The sequence below is a fragment of the Paroedura picta genome, chromosome 13 (assembly GCF_049243985.1).
Source record: "Paroedura picta isolate Pp20150507F chromosome 13, Ppicta_v3.0, whole genome shotgun sequence".
NCBI lineage: Eukaryota > Metazoa > Chordata > Lepidosauria > Squamata > Gekkonidae > Paroedura > Paroedura picta.
In genome coordinates, this window is record NC_135381.1 from 44,422,270 (window position 1) to 44,438,615 (window position 16,346).

Sequence of the window (16,346 nt, forward strand, 5' to 3'; positions counted from 1 at the left end):
TATAAATGTTCTAAATTTAGGGGTCTTTGCCCCTTTGCACCACGGAATGGATGCATCTCTTAATGCCAGGAATGGTGCCAGCAGCACTTAGGCTGCAATAATTAGCTACACATTGTTGGGGGCCACCCCCTTCCCGTCCAAATGAATCTGAAAATCTCATAGATAATCATTACCATGAATATTTTGTTCTTATGCAAGGAAATATGCACTCTAGGTTAAAGCTGACTTTTCTAGATGGGATGCTCTGAGAATGAAGACAAAAGTGATGGACTAAGGCAGCCTTTCTCAACCTTTTTACCATTGAGGAACCCCTGAAACGTTCTTCAGGCTTCAAGAAACCACAGCTGTGATGTCAGCAGGCCACACCTCCCTGCCACGCCCCCAGAAGTCACGTCACCAGAAGTGACCTTGCTCAAAAACTGGATGTGACATCACCAGGTCACAAGGATTACTTTGGGCAGGGTCCCTTCCCCTCCCACCCCCTCCAGGCCCATCAATGGTCATGGGGGGGGGGGTTGACATGACCATATATAGTCATATCACCCAATACATGTTTAAATGTTTTTTAAAAAATATTAAAAAATAATTAACTCCCACCCAATCAGAGAAACCCTTACAAAGTTGTCAGGACACCCCAGGGCTCCATGAAACCCTGGTTGAGAAAGGCCTTGGATCTGTCTAGGCGCAGATTGTTGTTGTTGTTGTTGTTATTTATTCAATTTATTACCTGCCACTCCCAGACGGCTTGTGGTGGGTTACATGTGTCTGAATGAAACCCACATTAAAACCCCAGACATAAAAACAGCACAATTCATTAATCAAAAGAGAAGGGGGGGAAAGAGAGACGGCGGAAAAAACTCTCTCACTATTCTCATTTACCTTATGGGGGGGCGTCTCAGGGGCCACCCACTCCACAATGGGGTGAGTAAGAAGTGCAGGGGCTACTGAAGTAGGAAGGACCCACGAGTCATTGGGCGTCTGCCACACCTTTGCCCGGTTTCAGCCTATCGTATGCCAGCAGCAACCACATTCCTCTGTACTAAACTTGCCAGGTCCAGTCCAGCAAAAAGCAGTACAGGCACAACACAGTGGCGCCCAGCTTTGCCCTGTGTCAGTGGCACGCATATTCCTCCTTGCTGTCTCCATCGTGCCCAGTGCCACAGCCATCCCCAACTTTGCCCCATTTCACTGGTACTCTTATTCCTGTCAATGTCCCCCTTGTGCCCCCTGCCAGTGATGAGGACAGACACAGTGGGGCCAACTTTGCCCTAGGCCAGCTGAGGAGGAAAGAAGCATGGTACGTGCCCGCCTTGCCCTGCTAGCTCATGCTACGTGTGGCAGGCAAGGAGAACCGGATGGCGCCTCCCTTCACCCCAGCTGGCTCTTTGAGGTGAGGAGGGGTGTGGCTGTGTGTGGGGGGGTGGTCCATTTCCAGGGATGTTTTAGCCTCCAAGACTCTGGCCTGAGTCTGCCAGCAAAGCCCACCACAACTGATGCCATTTTCTCCTCAGTCTCTCGTCTCTGGACGGGAAAGCAAGGGGCCAAGCACCTCTTGCCCAGAGGGTCACATTTGGCTAAGCAGCATCTAGCGGCCGGCACGTAGTACACACAAGTGCAACCTGCTATTGTGCCTATGCAATATTTTTCATTCTCCAAGGTGGGCAGGCACATATCCCAGCCAATTCAGACCACAAAGCCAAAATTACACACAGCTGTCAGAAATGCCTTTTCTGCCACACATTTTGTGGTTAGGTTGGAATGCAGATCTGGTCTTTGGTATGTAAGTTTACTGATGCATCATTGACGCCTTACTTTATTGCCCTGCAATTTGGTTGCCCTCTTCAACTGTCTTGTCCCCCCCCCCCTTCATCATCCTAATGCTAGATAGTGGACAGCCTGTGTCCTTGGAGAAGCCCCTGTTTACTGTTATAGCACTTTATTGGGTCTTTCATGTTCCCAGGATATTTTCCCCGCTTGAACCTGGCAGGCACAAGGGACTATTATAAGCTCGATTCTTCCTTTGTATGCCAGTTTTGGGAAAGTATTGATCTGATTTACTTGCCTATTCTTATCAACTCAATCTTTGCACCAAGTCTAGGATTCGTTATTGAGCAAACGTGTCATTTCACAAAACTGTTATTTACAGCGTTTTAAGAGGCTCTCTAACTGCAGCCTCTGGAATACACGAAAGCTGCCTGAACCTTTGGTCCATGGGGTCAGTTCTGTCCACTCACATTGGCCACAGCTCCCCAGGATGTCAAGCAGAGGTCTTTCACATCACCTGTTACTTGATTCTTCTTTTATCTAGAGAGGCCAGGGATTGAACTTGGGACTTTCTGCACACTGAGAATATGCTCCATCACTGAGATATGGCCCTTCTCCCATCTATATGACCACTCCATGCATTTTAAATCACAGCTGTCAGTAAACCGTCAGATCAGGTATGCTGTAGCTTCTAGATTGGTGGAATCACATCTAGGTAGCTTGGCCAGAATGACCCCACTTCTCAGGAGCAGAGAAGATCTTGCAAGAAGCTAGGCAAGATCACTGGTATCTTTGCAGCACTTCTTAAATAGGGCAGCCCAAGAGGACACCTGACTTCCTCTGGCCCTGAAGAAACAATCCTTGTCAAGAGCAATTTTTCTCGAAAGGATGCTTTCAGGGCATGATGGAAATCAGTACGCAAAAGAAATGCGTCCTTAGCACCCCAGACTAATGCCTGGTTAGCCCTCTGAAAGGAATTTATTTATAGACATACTAAAATGTTGTTTCATAGAATATTAAGCCAATGAGGAAGATATCTTATTGCAAAAATGAGATTTCACCAGTACTTGGTTTGGGTAATAAATAAGACTGATTTTGAAGTCACCTTGTTCATCCTTCTTCTGTCCTTGTTGCCCACAGCACAGACCTGGACTCAATACAGGGAGGAGCTGGGAGTTGTAAGCCTGTTACCCTTCAAATCAGAGGCCTCAGAGCAGAACTGTCATGACCTTGGGGTGCAGTCCTGAATCAGACCCCCCAAGACAAACTCGCAGGAGTCCCAGGCACTGGGAAACACTAGGATAGTCTTTAATAGGGCAAGGCAGCAGCTGCATGTCAATGTCACGGGTAGGCATTGTTGAAGACAAGGAACAACAGAAAATGCAAGCTGACATATTATCTGTCTCCCCCCCAACCCCCACACCCCAAGATTAGGCACCAATTTGCCTTTCCCACAGTTGACCCGTATGAGCCCCAATGCAAATAAAATAAAATAAGAAAGGTCTATGAAGAAATGAACAGTCCTTCCACAATTTTTTTTCCAGTTTTTCAGGTGCTCTTGGTTCTCTGACTCTTTTCTGCTGCTACAGACTAACACAGCTACCCATCTGGAATGAACTAGCCAGGAGAAGCTAGCCTACAAACAACACAGTAAATGCAGGCAATACACATAACAATTGTCACCATGCAAAAGCATAACCACCCACGGGAAGAAAAAGCAGAATAAATAACCAATTAAAATAACTTGTTTATGTATGCACATAATTACATATATTTGTAGACCAGGCCAATCTCTGGCTGTGAGCAAGACAGTAAAAGTGGTCACTGGAAGAGAAAGGGCAAGTTCTTCACACAGAAGAAATTTGCAATGGATGTAAAAAAAAACACCTCCCTGATGATCTAGCTCCTAATCTTCCAAGAAATAGTTCACTATGTGGTAAGCTGAACACAAAATCAGAGCATCCTAGAGTTGGAAGTGACATAGAGGCCATCTAGTCCCACCCCTGCTCAAGGCAGGATCAGCCTCAAGCATCCAGGATAAGGATCTGTCCATCTACTGCTTAAAGACCACCTCCTTAGGCAACCAAACTGGTTAAGTATAAGGGAAGAAGGGTGTACTTTGCAAGGTGTCATCACCAAATATTAACCCCTCCCACCTCTTCCATGTATGGGGTCCAGAAGCGTTTACGCACTTTGATCAATTGAAGTTAAAAGAGCCCCATGGGGGACCTCTTAGGAACTGCAAGGAAAGTGCTTCCCCTGATTCTAAGTAATGACCCAATCTCACAAGGACACCAAATTTCTAAGACAAGGCTAAAAATAACATCACCTGTGCAGACTAACTCAGCCTTAGTGTGAGAGACAAGCTCCCTGCTCAGACATCAGAACGAGAAGGCAATCAGGCTGTAGCACAAGACATCTGGGGGAAAGCAGAGTCTTCCCAGAGTGCAGAAGATATGCTCTGCTTGCACATGGAGGAGTCCAATCAATTCAATCAGCTCTACAGACCCTGACTGTTTCCGCATTAGGAGACATTCGTTGTTTTAGCCTCAGTTTGGACATCCTTTGAATGCTGCAAGTTGAGTCTAGCCTTTGTGCTTGGGCTTTCCTTCCCTCATTTCCCAGGCTGAAATTCGTGACATGATTTCTGCTCTGTGTTTGATGGAGGCAGCCTCCCATCATGCTTTGCTCCCTTCTCCCTTCTGATGCACGTTAAAAATTCTCCCTCATCTTCTCTGACCCAGCGCAAAATGATTCTGCACCCCTAAATGGGGCCCGGCCCCCGTTCTGAGAATTGTTATGTCAGTTAACCCGAACTGGCTCTATAAAATAGCAAGGTCAGGTGGAGGCTTCAGATGGTGGTTTCACCTCTCTCTCTCTCTCTCTCTCTCTCTCTCTCTCTCTCTCTCTCTCTCTCTCTCTCTCTCTCTCTATCCCTTCCCTGGTTTCAGAGCAGTGCATGGGAGGGGGATCCAATTCTTCCCCTCTGTCTTACCTTCACATCTAGTTCCAGCATGAGTCACCCATCCCACCCCACATTTGCTGGTGTGGTATAGTAGGTAGGAGCAACGGCTTCTGATCTGGAGAGCTGGGTTTGATTCTCTGCTCCCCCACATGCAGCCCCAGCTGGGTGACCTTGGGCTCTTCACAGTCTTGATAGTGCTGTTCTCACAGAGCAGTCCCATAGAGCTCTCTCAGCCCCCTAGCTCACAGGGTGCATGTTGTGGGGAGAGGAAGGGAAGGTGATTGGAAGCCACTTTGAGGCTCCTTTGGGTAGTGAAAAGCAGGGGATAAAAACCAACTCCTCCTCCTCCAGGTGGTCGCTGTCTGATCCTCCCCCTCCCTTGTACCAATCTGAGTTGCTATAATTACCTTAAAAACCACCTGAATTACAATAGATTACTTTTTTGCAATGGTTGAGCTTACATGATATCTATGTTTAAGTCTGAGGAGATTTCCATTGGGGAATAGTCATTTAAAAAAACAAAAAACAAAGTCAGCTGGCCTGTTCTGCAGATCCTGCTACGTGCACTTAAGTCAGTTCTTCACCAGCAGCTACAGTCGAGAGCCTGCTGCTGAAAATGGCTGCTCCACTCAGCCACAGGCCTGAGACCATAAGCAGCTACTGAACCAGGAAAAACCAAGATAAACAGCTATGATCTATTCCTGCTGGCTTCTCTTTAGCATTTTTGTGTGTGCGTGCGTGCTATGAGCATGTGTTCAAATCAAATTAGATATGGTCCTAAGAGGCCATTCTATAGGAAGAGGCCATAATGGCAAACTGTGAACCAAGATAGGTTCCATAATCTGTTCTTATTAACTGTTGGCTACACTCAACTATTTGCATTTCCTTTCTCTCCCCTGACTCTTGTTCTGAAAAAGCTTCTGGTTCCACCTTCTCCACATACATAAAACATGTTGTGTGAAAGTCATAACAACCAGCCACTGAGATCAAAGACAAACACACACAGCCAAGAAACCATGTAGCACAGCATGCAGCCCAGGCGAATTCATGCAATATCTTTGCGGCATATGGCGCAATGTCAAGCTATGATCTGTCAAAGGCAGCAAACTTATGACCCTTGATGTTGCACACACAGAAAACTGAGAATTGAGTCCAGGACTTCAAATCTCAGCAAGTGTTGGGAGGGGATTCACTGCCCCAAAGCGACAGAGTGTAAACTATCAGGTCCAGTTCTTAATCATAGAATCATAGAATCATAGAGTTGGAAGGGGCCATACAGGCCATCTAGTCCAACCTCCTGCTCAACGCAGGATTAGCCCTAAGCATCCTAAAGCATCCAAGAAAAGTGTGTATCCAACCTTTGCTTGAAGACTTCCAGTGAGGGGGAGCTCACCACCTCCTTAGGCAGCCTATTCCACTGCTGAACTACTCTGACTGTGAAAAACGTTTTCCTGATATCTAGCCTAAATCGTTGTACTTGAAGTTTAAACCCATTACTGCGTGTCCTCTCCTCTGCAGCCAGCAGAAACAGCATCCTGCCCTCCTCCAAGTGACAACCTTTCAAATACTTAAAGAGGGCTATCATGTCCCCTCTCAACCTCCTTTTCTCCAGGCTGAACATTCCCAAGTCCCTCAACCTATCTTCATAGGGCTTCATAATGAATCTTCATACAGATTCACAGAATTCTTTTCTAGCATGAGGATGAAGGGAAGGCAGCATGGTATAGCCTCATCTCATCAGATCTTGAAAGTTAAGTAGGGCTGATACTGGAGACCAGCAAGGAAGGCTCTGCAGAGAAAGGGGCTAGCCAACCCCCTCTGCTTCTCACTTGCCTTGAAGGCCCCATGCTGAGGATGCCTTAAGCTAAGAAGGGAGACCACCAAGGAAGTCTCTGCAGAGGAAGGCCATGGCCAGCCACCTCTGCTCCTCCCTTGCCTTGAGAGCCCCTCACTGGGCTTGCCATGAGCTAAGCCGGGTCAGTGCTTGGAAGGGAGACCACCAAAGAGGGCTCTGCAGAAGAAGGGAATGGCCAGTGACTTCTGCTTCTCACTTGCCTTGAAGACCCCTTGCTGGGGTTGCCATTCACTATGCATCTGTGATTAGATGTATAGGCATTAAAATGGAGAACTATGAATTAAAAAAAATTAGCAGGCATTGTAAGACTTTTAAAACATGGAGAAAGGGGATTGGCTGCCTGGCTTGATTGACAGGTGGAAGAGAGTAGCGTGTAAAGCACGTTGCTCTCTTCCACCATTTCTAGCAGCACTTGAGGAGGGGGAGAAGCGTGAAATGGCAGCAGAAAGGCCAAGACAACAAAATGGTGAGGAGGGGATGGGAGACACAATACTGTTTAGCGCTACGTAACGCTATTTTTTCTGATGTGCGGAAATGTCCCAACTCTTCTTCTTTGGGTTTAAAGAAATAGACCCGTCATCCCCACTTCATATGGGAACGGGACAGATCACATTGCATACTCCTTGTATAATGGTCTTAGCCATATATTTTTATTACACCAACCCACCAAAAATCCTAGGAAGCCAAAACCTCAGAAAGAGTTATCAGATTCTGTTTCTAAATATTCTTAAGTACCATGCAGATTTAATATCATATAGCTGCTTTTTAAAATGTCTATTGGAAGATTGTGTGTTTGTGAATGCATGCATATATGTAGAGAGATTCTCTCTCTGTCTCTCCACCACTCTGCTAATTACATTTCATTCTACAGGTCCCATGACCGTAATAAATCCTTGATTGACTGATTGAGAACATGAACAAACAAACAAACACGCTGCCCATTGTGTCAAAATAAAATCAGAGTCCAGTAGCACCTTTAAGACCAACGAAGATTTATTCAAGGCGTGAGCTTTCGAGTGCAAGCACTCTTCCTCAGACTGTGATCTTCTTAGATCCTTTTCCCTCCACTGACCGTCCTGCAAAACAACCATTTTATGGGTTTCATCAGACAATGGAACAGGTTTCAAAAATGCCTAAAGCACTAAAATCCCAGGCTGCAGTCATAACTGGGCAACTGAAATTCTGCACGATGCCCCTCATTCCCATCTTACTCTCCAAAGTAAACTGATCACTTCTTTTCGGGGATTTTGCAATAATATTGCAGGTGACAGAAATACTGGGACACTTGTTCGGGACAGCCTTCTCTGTGCTGGGGCAAGGGGAGAAGTGTGTGCAACATTTCCTTATTTATCTGTGAGAGAATGAAGCCCCTAGTGCAGGTCTTTGGTGAGATGAAAGGGGAAACTTTAATTAAAGCAAGTTTCAAGACCATCAAGATGATTTTTTAAAATCTTCCTCAGATCAGCAGACATCCTGAGATTGCCCTTGGAATATCAATGTGCCATTACATGGCCATTCAGACAAAACACTAAGTTTAATATGTTAGAACTCATGCCAACGTCTTAATTTTTAAAAACAAAAACTAAGAAGCATTACATTTTAAAAAACGTGCTGCTTTTGGAGCAACCACAGTATCAGCATTATTTGCCTTCCTGGGAAGCCCATAATTAGTTCCAGGGAGGAAAATAAACACGATAAAAACTAATAATTGGTTGCAAGACATTCCTACAGGAGACACATCTCCTGAGTACTTCAAACCTTATATACCCCACAATAATGAACACAAAATAATAAATGTGAACCTGGATATTTGAAAGGGCCACAGGAATGTCCCTGAAATAAATGGACGCCTTCAGTCCAGACCTATGTTACAGAGGGTGAAGCTGTAATGGGCAGCTCTTTATTACTGACTAGAAAGAAAGCCCATTTTAATGTAGAACAAAATGGGCGCCAGAGGTGAGGGCCAGTGTGCAGGAGTGAATAGGAGGGCAGGCAGCAGGGCTTCTGGGGGAAGGTGGCACAGGGCAGCGGAGGGAAAGAAGCCTTGCAGTGGGGAGTCTTTGTGGGTGCGGGGAGGTGCGGGGCTCTGATGGAGCGGGGAGGTGTGGCCGTTTTTCATGACTTTGGGGGTTGGGGAGGCTCGGGTGTTTGTTGGGGCGGAGACGTCGCGGGGCTGGGGAGTTGCTGTTCGCGGTTGTGTAGCGCAGTGGGGGCGGCGCTGGCCGGCCTACCTGTCTTTGTGGGGCGGGCGGCTCTGGTGTCAGCAGGCCCCACGTGGCGCAGCGATGTTCGGTCTTCGGGTGTGCAGGGTGGCTGGTGGCAGCAGGCTGGTGCGCGGCGCAATCCAGCAGTGTCAGCGTGGGGCGGCGTTAGAGCTGTCTCGGATGCGGCTGGGCCGGGCGGCTGCGAAGGCGAAGGGAGCATTGCTGGTGGCGGCAGGTGGCGGCGTCGAGGCGCGAGGTTTGTGGGCGCGCTGAGGGGGGTTGACTGCATGGCGGCGGGGGACGGATCAGTAGCTAGCTCGCGACTCGCGGCTCCCGCATCGTCAGGGCGGCGGGAGAAGGCGGGCGGCGATGTAGTCTCCATCCCAATGGCCAGAGTCCCCGGGGAGGGAAAGGAGCAGGGCCTTTCTGCTCCTTTCTGTAGATGGAATGGCAGGGCCGGAGGACTGAACTCGCGGGCTGCCAGGGCAATCTGCGAGGTGAGTCCCCGGCCGGTCAGGCGAGGCCGGGCCAAGCCGCAAATGGGGAGCCGTGCGGCTTGGCCCTAGATGGACACTCGGAGGGCCCAATCAGGAGCCGCTTTGCGGCTCCTAGTTGGGCCCTCGGAGTTTTTATCCCGGACAGAGCCCGCCCTAACTCCTCCCCAACAGCCCTTACTCTTTTATTTAATCTGCTCCGCAGGAGCGGTTTAAAGATGTGGAAACAGATGCGCCCACTGAAACGGATAACTTTTCTGTTTTGTCTTGTGTTCTCTTACTAACTCTCAGTGGCTAAATTCAAGCGGGTTGCCATTTTGCAGCAGAACAAATGTAGAGTCCAGGGGCACTTTTAAGACCAACAATGTCTTATTCAAGGTGGGAGCTTTTGTGTGCCTGCACGCTTCCTCAGATACAATGTCTTCTCCTCTGTGTGGGTCTCCTTTCCATCTGTGTGTCTTATCTGTTTATATATCTTATTGAAGTGTTTTAGATACTGTAAGGTCTCTGCCCATCTATCCTTGTGGGTTGGTAAAATTAGTGTGCATGTATTAACGCAATGAAACAACCCCTAAACTAGGGCAGAGTCTGCTCTTACTTTGTTTCTTCCATTGTCAATCCTGTTGAATTCAGATCGATTTGAACTCAAGTCTTCCTCTCCCCCCCTCCCCATTGAAACAGGAAAGTGTTCTGCACGTGGTTAGGGAGGCTCAGAAGAGGGGGGGAGGCAAATGGAGACTCTTTCTTTGTTTTCTTGAAGGGAGGAGAGGATTCAAGAAGTCAGAGGAGGGAGGAAAAATCCTTTCTTTTCTTGAAGGGGTGTGTGTAAGAGGATCGAAGAAGACAGAAAAAAAAATCCAAGACCAACAGAAGTTGAGAGAAATTAGGGGCTTCTCCTTTAAGGCAGGTTTATCACATAACCACCTGTGGCCAATCATGGGTTCCCTACCATGGAGGAGAGCCCAGATTCAAAACAATGCGATTTAAAAATATATTGAGCATTAAAAGCACTCCAAGATATCGCACAATAAAGGTAGGGTCACTCCGGATCAATCCTTCTTGCTGCAGAAGGAAAATTTAAATCGCCCCAAATCAAAACGGAAATCACATTCTGTGTAGAGGGCAGGGACTGAATCGACCTGGGGTGGGAATGAAAGCTCCATGCAGTTTACACCTAGGTTTTGAGAAGATATTCTGCATTAAACCAAGTTTGCTTAATTTAGATAACCTTTGCAGAGATCCTGTATCTAATATCCTGATCCTCATGGCCAGACACAGTCAGGGTCCTGAATATCTCAAGGACCATCTTCTAGTTTATATTCCTCAAAAAGTAACCTTCTCCATCCATTCAAAGAGACTGGTGATCTCTGACCCCAAGAAAATTTGCCTCAACAAGGGCCAATAGAGCTTCTTGTGGCGCAGAGTACCCAACTTGCTGGGGGGTAAACGGTAATGACTGGGGAAGGCACTGGCAAACCACCCCATATTGAGTCTGCCATGAAAACGCTAGAGGGCGTCACCCCAAGGGTCAAACATGACTCGGTGCTTGCACAGGGGAGACCTTTACCTTTACCTTTACCTAACAGGGGCCAAGGCCTTCTCATCCGTGGCCCCATCCTGGTGGAACCAACTCCCCAACAAAATTAAGGTTCTTGGACTTAAGACAAGATAGAAAGATTTACAACTCCCCAAATTCTGCTTCAATGCCATCATGTCAGTCTGCGATGAGGTCTCACCCGAACTGTATTGACTAACCTCGAATGGCTGAATATCTTCCCACTTTCCAACCATGCTGGCATTTAGACTCACTCCATTATCTGTGCCCTCTACCATGTACCATTAGTTCCGTATTGAGTTTTCTTTAGGAAACTGAAGAACCGAATCAATTTCTTGGGAGGATAAACTTGTAGCTACGAGGGGGGAAAAGATACAATTACACTTTTCAGCCATGAAAAGTAAATCAGATGGTGCCGAATCCCAGCAGAAAACACAGATTAATTAAAGTCTGCATTTTCTGTTATTCAGCTCAACACAGCTGTTTTTTTAATTATTCCTTTGCTGTGATTTTTATTGTACATTCTCACCACTTATATGCAGTTAGAAAAGAAAGGAAATATTAAGGGATCGTGTCTGTTGAGAGCTTACTAGCAGAAGGTTGTGGGTCGGGTAACACAGTTCACAGACGATTTTTGAAAAAAAATCCCGTTCAACTGTAAAATAGAATAAACCTAGCTATAATTAATATCTTTATTTAAATCAATTCTGTGCCATCTTTCCACCCAGTCACCCAGTAAACGTCTAAGCACTGAAATATTTCAACATTAGAAGAGTTCTAAAAATAAAATTATAATTCAATAGAAACATACAAACACGCAAAACAAAACAACCAGAGAGGACAGCTGATAAGAGTGAGGGGGGCACACCAAACAAAAAAAGGGGGAAGGAAGTCTTCATCCACGGGCAGAAGATGATGATAGAGGGAAAGACGGATCTCCCTGGGGAGGGAGTTCTGAAGTGTTGGCCTTCACAAATGTAATAAAGCAATTTATTACATCTTGTTAGTCTCACATCCTTAAAATGCAAACAAAGTGTCAGCAACCAAAAGAGGGTGAGGGAGGTAAAGACAAATAGACTTGGACAGAAACATGAGAAACAAGCTGAAATCGATGTCACCAACGTGTCACAGAAGGAGAACTGGCCCTGCAGGTCAAACAAAATGACCTTGGGTGCCATATTATAAATGTTAGAAGAAGAAGAAGAAGACGAGTGGGTTATTATATGCCACTTTTCTCTATCCGAAGGAGTCTCAAAACAGCTTACAGTCGCCTTCCCTTTCCTCTCCTCACAACATACACCCTGTGAGGAAGGTGAGGCTGAGGGAGCCCTGATATTCCTGAAGAAGAAGAAGAGTTGGTTCTTCTATGCCTCTTTTCTCTACCCGAAGGAGGCTCAAAGCTTCTTATATTGGATTGGAGTCTGTGAATTGGCCTTATACTTGTGTATTTTTTCAAATCTAAACTTGGATACATTAAAAATTTTGAATTTCAGTTTGAGATTCTGGCCTTTGAAGATCATATTTAGCCTTCAGAGCTTACTGATATTGGCTATTACACTACAAGACACTGAAAAATGGACTTCTCAAATAGTTGAATTCTGACAGATGGACTGAATCTGAAAAGTAGATTTTAAAAAATTAAAATCTGACTTCTTTCCGGCACCTTTCAAATTAATTTTTATTACAGTACTAAAAGACAAGCCATCTTCATTCTTGCCCCTGATAATCCAGACAACATGTACTGATTTTGCATCTAAATTCTGGCATCGTTACGTACCTATCTGGAACAATTTGCCGTTTTAGAATATGTGTAAAATTCAGCATGGAAGAAAAACCACGGAGAAGATACAATCAAGAGCACACTGAAAGTACAGAAGTTAAGACTGCAGGGATAAAAATATTGTGTATGCAAAGAACATTCTACATTCTTCTATTAGCGTACAGCAAACTTTTAATCAAATGAGTCATAAAGCCCTCAGATTCTGATCTTTTTGTGGAGTTGGAGCTGGTTTAATTAGCTCCAGCTCATTACAGAAAACCAGGGAGGAGTTTGCATACCTCCTTTCCCAAATTAAATTGACATTATCTTAACATCTACAACATTAGTTTGTTGCAGAGCCTGAAATAAAACAGAGGTGCTTAACCTGTAACTGTTGTTCATTGACTTCTTCTCTACAGATACACATTGGGGACTGTGCCCACGCAGGCCAACTGGGGATATTTTCTTCCTGGCTTCTAACGCTCCTAAAATGGGGACACCCTGTCCTTCAGAATGGGCATTTGGACTGTTTTTCGGGCTATCACAAACTCTATGGGACACCCCTCTCCCTCAGCATCCCATGACGGTGTGAGCTCCCACGCATCTCTTCTCTTATATAAATCAGGCTCTGAGTCCAAGGGGACATTTATACCTCATAATCATGGTGCTCTATTTTTCATTGGCATTGTTTCCTATTCTCTTTTTTTGAGCACTCACAGTGGGGGAACAAAGTGGCACATTTAAGATAAGGTGACCAGATTGTCCCACTTTTGGAGGGACATCTGGGGGTACCTCGCAAATTATACGTATGTTGAAATTAAAAATATATTATTTTTGCGTTCTATGCGTTGTATGAAACTTTTTGTTGCTCCATATAGACCAAAATTTTAATCAAGACCCCCCCCATCAATGGTGTCCCACTTTACCAATGTTAAAATCTGGTCACCTTACTTTAAGACCCACAAAGTTTTATTTTGGGTTTAAGTTTTAGTGTGCAATCTTGATGTAGTAGTTGAGAGGAACGGCTTCTAATCTGGAAATCTGGGTTTGATTCTCCAGTCCTCCACATGCAGCCAGCTGAGTGAGCTTGGGCTTGTTGCAGTCCTCTTAGAGCTGTTCTCATAGAGCAGTTCTGCCAGAGCTCTATCAGCTCCACCTACCTCACTGAGTTCTGTGGTGGGGAAAGGAAGGGAAGGAGATTGTAAGCTGCTTTAAGACTCCATCAGGTAGTGAAAAAGCAGGGTATAAAACCCAATTCTTCTTCATCAATGAAAGCTCATGCTTTGAATAGAACTTGATTGTTCTTAAAAGTGCCACTAGACTGCAACTTTGCTCTCTATACTCTGTTCTTTCCATTTATGTAATTCTAAATATGGTTGATACATAAATATGCAGACTGGGCCATACTGAAAGAAGGTACATTTTACTCCACACGTGGGGGATCCTAGGTGTAAACTGCATGGAGCTTTTATTCCAACCCCAGATCGATTCAGTCCCTGCCCTCTACACAGAATGCGATTTCCTTTTGGGTTTTGGGTGATTTAAAATTTCCTTTTGCAGCAAGAAGGATTGATCCGGTGTGACCCTACCTTTATTGTGCAATAACTCAGAGTGCTGAAAATCCTCAATATCCATTTGGGAAAGAAAGCTCCGTGGTAGAGAACCTCTGATAGGCTACACCTGGTCATGTGACACGCTTGCCTTAAAGGAGAAGCCCCTAATTTCTCTCAACTTCTGTTGGTCCTGGATTTTTCCTCCCTCCTCTGTCTTTTTCGATCCTCTCCTCCACCCCTCCAAGAAAAGAAAGAGGCTCCCTGCTTGGCTCCTCTCCCCCCCCCTTCAAGAAAAGAAAGAAAGAGGCTTGGCTCCCCCCCCCACCACCTTCTGAGCCTCCCTAACCATGTGCAGAAGACTTTCCTGTTTCAACGGGGGGGGGGGGAGAGGAAGACCCGAGTTCAAAGCGATCTGAATTCAACAGGATTGACAATGGAATAAAGAAAGTAAGTGCAGACTCTGCCCTAGTTTGCAGGAAAATCCTGAAACATAGGGGGAAAGCACAGATAATTTCCCTCCCTTGGCTGGTGGGGGGGGGAATTATTTCTCCCATCAAGCTCATGGTGGAATGATCTCCCAGGAGAGCTCAGGGCCCTGACAGAGCTGTCACAGTTCCACAGGGATTGAAAGACAGAGCTCTTCTGGCTGGTCTTTGGTTGAGGCCAGGACAAGGAAGATCTAGCCCCAGCCCACCTGAGCTAGCAGGTACATCTGGCTGCTCCTCATTAACCTCTGAGGCAGAGTGCGGCCTGTAGAGCAGGAAGGGGTGGAGGGACAAGTCTGTTGTTTGGAGGGGGTTCATGTAATTGGGTTTTGCAGTTTTATTGTTTTTATATGGTGAAGAATATTTTATTGTGCGGTTTATGTCTGTTACCCGCCACAAGCCGTCTTGCATGGGAGTGGGGGCTATAACTAACTAACTAACTAAATAAATAAATCCGCTTGACCCCTTGGTGCCGTTAAGAACACTGGGAAGAGCAAGGAGGGGCTTCTGTTCTGCCTCTTGGGAAAGAATGGAGCAGCCCTTCCTTGCATTGGCAGTGGACCAAATGGTCCCTAAAGTGGGTCCATGTGAGACGGGGAGAAAAGGGCTGAGGAGGAGGGACAGGGTAGGAGGGTGTGAGGAAAGCAGAAGTAGGAGAATGGGATGCCTACTGCCCACACGTCTTGGGGGGTCTCCACTTGGTCAAGTCCAGTCTAGTCCATTCATGAAACCAGAGCTGTAATCCCATCGCAGTAAGAGTTCCACATTCAGGATCAAGGAGTTAAGAGTCCCAAGCTGTGGTCGATCTGAAATTGGGATGAATAATCTGTGGAATTCAGTAGCTGCAGTATTACATGCAAATAATATGCTTCAATATAGTTAATTGAGCAAGACAAAATGGCTTTGGGACTCATGTGCTGGAAGTATTTCCCTGCCAATGCCTTAATGAGAACGATACATAAAAAGCATAGCAATTTCTACTGCAATGTAGCTCAAAGTCAGCTGATAAATGTCACTTTCTCTTTACTGGATGTGTTAATTAATAATGACAGTAAAATGCTTCTTCATTCCAGTTCTCCGGAATATAAGAAAACAGAGTTACAGAGCTGGAATCATACAACAATGGATTAATTTGCCAAACCAGTTCGAAAAGTGGATTAGAAGTGGATTATTCAGTGTATATGACAGTTAATCCCCATCCCAACCTGGCAGGTATGCAAGGATGCCAAAGGCCAAGACTGGGAGTTTCAACTCACGTATTGGGCTGATCCTGCGTTGAACAGGGGGTTGGACTAGATGGCCTGTATGGCCCCTTCCAACTCTATGATTCTGTGATTCTGTGATTCTATGATTTTTTATTTTATTTTCTGTGAACATACCGCAGGGGAGGAAAGGAATTTCCCATGGGGGGGGGGGAGGGCATGGGATGGAGGAACTGGAATGTACACAATATTTTCTTATCTAGCTTTAACTGATTTTTCTGTTGCAGCATTATAATGTACTAGATATTAAGCCTGCTGTGGCCAAAATACAGCGGGCCCTAGCATGGTGGGTGGGTGGAGGGATGGGGCGAAGGAAGGAGGAAAAGGAGAGAGAGAGACAGAGAGAAAGACAGAAAGAAAGGGAGGAAGATAGAAGAAGAGGGAGAGAAACAGGTACCCAGAAAGAGGCAGATGGGAGAGAGGGAGAAAGGGGAAAACAAAGGGAATGCT

At 45.8% G+C, this 16,346-nt stretch overlaps 1 protein-coding gene across 5 annotated transcripts in view; it reads right to left on the minus strand.

Moving 5' to 3' along the window:
- NEXMIF (neurite extension and migration factor) overlaps positions 1-16,346 on the minus strand; it is a 247,202-nt gene that overhangs the window by 77,740 nt on the left and 153,116 nt on the right. The window contains exons 3-4 of one of the 5 annotated variants that reach the window (XM_077308715.1): positions 8,816-8,987; positions 7,559-7,660 (exon numbers count right to left, since the gene is read on the minus strand). The exons of the other annotated variants lie outside the window; for them this stretch is intronic. The gene's annotated coding sequence lies outside the window, so the exon portion shown is untranslated. The remainder of the gene's footprint in view (positions 1-7,558; positions 7,661-8,815; positions 8,988-16,346) is intronic. 5 annotated transcript variants of the gene reach the window in all.